The sequence below is a fragment of the Zonotrichia leucophrys genome, chromosome 1, assembly GCF_028769735.1.
Source record: "Zonotrichia leucophrys gambelii isolate GWCS_2022_RI chromosome 1, RI_Zleu_2.0, whole genome shotgun sequence".
Lineage (NCBI taxonomy): Eukaryota > Metazoa > Chordata > Aves > Passeriformes > Passerellidae > Zonotrichia > Zonotrichia leucophrys.
In genome coordinates, this window is record NC_088169.1 from 52,363,658 (window position 1) to 52,367,235 (window position 3,578).

The 3,578-nt window shown below is 35.9% G+C and overlaps 1 long non-coding RNA gene across 1 annotated transcript; it reads left to right on the forward strand.

Moving 5' to 3' along the window:
• Nucleotides 1–481: 481 nt before the first annotated feature.
• On the forward strand, nucleotides 482–3,371 carry LOC135452429 (uncharacterized). The gene is made up of 3 exons (XR_010441615.1): nucleotides 482–534; nucleotides 3,112–3,219; nucleotides 3,340–3,371. It is a non-coding gene; the product is annotated as an uncharacterized LOC135452429 (long non-coding RNA).
• Nucleotides 3,372–3,578: the final 207 nt, after the last annotated feature.

Here is a 3,578-nt window from a genome sequence, read left to right on the forward strand (position 1 = left end):
AAGAGAATGAGCTTTACCTGAGTAGACATGCAAATGGTACAAATTCTAGTCCTAATTGCTAATGAATCAATTTTCATTGCAAAATTCAGGACAGAATGTTTGCGGTACATCCTCTGAAGTTCTGTCAAGTCATATTTTAACTTATTTACTATATTGTCCTGGGAAAATGATTTCATATGCTGGCTTCTACAACACAATATGTAGCCACATGCTCTGTTAGTCAGAAGCTACTATTCAATCTTCTTTTAAGCTCTTATACTGTATGTTGAAACACTAGTGCAGTCGACATGTTGCTTAATTGCTGTCTAAGTCCTAATAACCTCAAAGAGAATAAGAGCAGCTACTGGCAATTTAACAGCACTAACATTGCAAGATGAATCTAGGTAATGGATATAACATGTGAGGGACCAGTGGGCTAATTTACTTAAAACAAAATGTGATTAAATGATCTGAATACAAAATATCTTCAGCAGGTCAGGTACTTCTATACCGCGTGACACACTGTTGGATGGATGCCCAAACCAGCTCTGGAAAGTGAGTATTTCTAAACTGTCAGTTCAGAAAACAAATGTATTATAGCCTGCAGCAAACTTCACATTTTCTGAGGCAAAGGTGAGTCAAAAATACTACGTTAAAAGTGCTGCTATGAAGCTCTGAGGAATGTGATCAAAATAAGTTCCAAGTGAGAGATAGAAGAAATAGGAAATACTGAAGTATGATTTGTCTGACATATTTAGATATTTAACTGAGAAGAGGTAGATTGTACCCTAGAGTGCCTATTTATTTCCTTGGAGCATAGGTGAACTATACATAAATATATAAAGATAAATCTGGCTTGATTCATTTGGATGCCACAACAGTTCAGAGATCTGACACACGGTCTTAGAAGAGCCAGTTTCCTTCTGCTGGGGTAGGCATGGGCCAGATGGAAGATCTGGAACGTCTCAGGTGGTATTACTAGCCTCTCAACAGCAAAGTGCAAACTCAACAGCAGAGTGCAAGTGTGAGAAAATGAGGTTGTATACATCCATATCTCAGTCACTGAATGTGAATATCTATCTGAGGGCTCTATTTCCAAGCAATCATTATATTATACTTCCTTGAATGAGAAGGGATTTTATTGTTTAAGAATCTTAGTGTAATTTCTTGCCTAGATTAGTGGCCCATGCTACTTCTGAATGTGTACTCATAGGTGTTTTATTTGAGAGAGTTGGGAGAGATAAATACACAAAACCCCAGTGCTTTTTGCTGAGTTTTTCTTGACTCCTTCATCCTGCAGTGATTTACTGTCTGAAATTGAACTTCAGTGAAATTTGAATTTAACACAGAGACAGGTCAGGCCTGAAACTATATGAAAACTAATATGCCTTCTGGTAAATGTAGCACAAAGCAGCAGGTGAAGAGAAGGCTGCATTCTACCTAACCTAATTACCTCCCACTTGGGACAGATCTTCTCCATTTTCTGCTAGATTTTACCTCGTACAATGTGTGTTTCTGCATCATGTTTTTTAGTGTTTTGATGGGATCATTTTTCAGACTTGAACAATGCTAAGATTGAATTATAAGCTTCTCAACTGAATAAAGTGCCCAGAATTTAAGTGTAAAAGAACAGACATGAAAAAAAGGGCTCAACTCAGGCCTGGAATATGCAGAACTGAAGAAATCTTCTCAGGTAGAAATCTGGATTGTCTCCTCTGTAAATTCTTGTTTCTAGGAACTTTTTTTTCTGAAAAACAGCAGTTGTGCAACACAAAACCGTGTATTTTATCAGTTCCACGGTATGCAAGGAATATACATCCTTTACCTCCATTTATTAAAACTTAAAGACCTCTCAGATTCACAGACAGTCATAAGTGGGGATGAGAGACTTTTATTTATAAGCTCTGATTTAAGTCCATGTGAATACAGTCCATTGTACTTGATGTAGACAACAATAGTGAGCTGGGAAACTGTCTCATCCTTGTGTTAGCAATATTGCAATATGGTTCATGAGCTGATTTTTCCTCTGTTCTCTGTAAAATGTGAATTATACTTACTTCTCTTCCAAGTGAGTGGAAAATGGAGATAAAGATTAAATAAATTTTGCGGGGTTTTTTTAGCTGAAAAAACCAGAAAATGATTGCATGTACAAAAACATTTCCCTTTGAATACAAATACAGAGGCTCTTCACTTACCAGTCAATAATGAGGAAAACTTAAAAAAAAAGAAATATATGACAAAATGATTCCATTGGTAGTCCTCCCATCTAGGAATAAAGTGTAATCATTATCTGTTTATGTCAATCTTAATGTGGGTTGTATGTTCATAATGCAGTATTTCAACCTCCTTGTGTTTTAATTGTCATGTGAGAATGGTAATTCTCATGGTGTGAGAATACTGCACAGAATTTTAGCTTGAGATCTACTGTGTGTTGCCAACATTTCCTTAATTTAGTAAGGCTTATAAAAGTAAGACATAGTTAAGTTGGCATGATTTCTCTGCTGCTACTATATGGTGGCTACGTTTTATCACCTTACTTTCCTCAAGGTGCTTACACACTGACTGCTTTAATAAATGTTCTAGCAATTTACTAGCTATTGAATTTAAACTTGCTGTTCTGTAATTTCCTAGATTGATTCCTCTGCTGTTTTAGTGGAGGCTATCCAATATTTTAGGGAATCCATTTCCCAGAAAGGAAAATGTAACACTCTGAATGCTCTTCAGCATCACCTTTTTTATCTCAGGTGTACTTTCATGATTCTCTAGTCAGTTTTAGAATATCTGTGCATGGTATGAACCTCTGTTGTAGTTCTTGGTACTTGGTCCCTTTGAGTTACATTTTAATCCATAAAAATTCGTTTGAAATGCCTTCAGTGTGTGTAAATTGCCTAAATACCTGAGAAGAGAATGAAGCTTTAGGAGCTCTGGGTATGAAATTCTTCACATAACTGAATAAAGTGGGGTCACAAACTCTGAAATATGACAGAAGTTTTGATTTTTTGTGATAACTTCCTTGTTTAATTTCCTTCCACAAGGTATAGAATGGAAATAAGCAATAAATAAAAATTAAATAATATTTTTATATTAAAATTTTCTAATGAGCAGGGTATTTCTTTATAATTCATATCACAGGTACAAAGTTGTGGTTCAGTCAAATGCATCTATATTCCAAGTGACTACCTTTCTTTACACCTCTATTCCTGGGAGAAGAGGCTTGTACCAGCTGCTGAGCAACAGAAGGTGATGAAAGGTTTAACACCAATAAAATACTTGTGTAAGGACATAACCCTATAGAAAAATAAAATAATAATAATAAAAAGGACATTTTAGGTACCTACTTATTTCTATATTCCACTACAGGTATCAGCTCTTCTTTAGTACCAGAACCTGACAAGCTTTTCCATGTTTTCACACACTCAGTAAATACTGAGCATCTTAACTAGGAACTTCCTTGAACTGCATCCCTCTTTGGTAAGTCCTATAGAGCTATTCTTTTGTTTGGAAGGGGGTTCAAGAGTCCAACCAATAACTCAACTAAAGGCACTCACTGTGCGAAAATGCTCCAAGTTCCTTTAGGTTGGTGTTTCACAAACTACCTG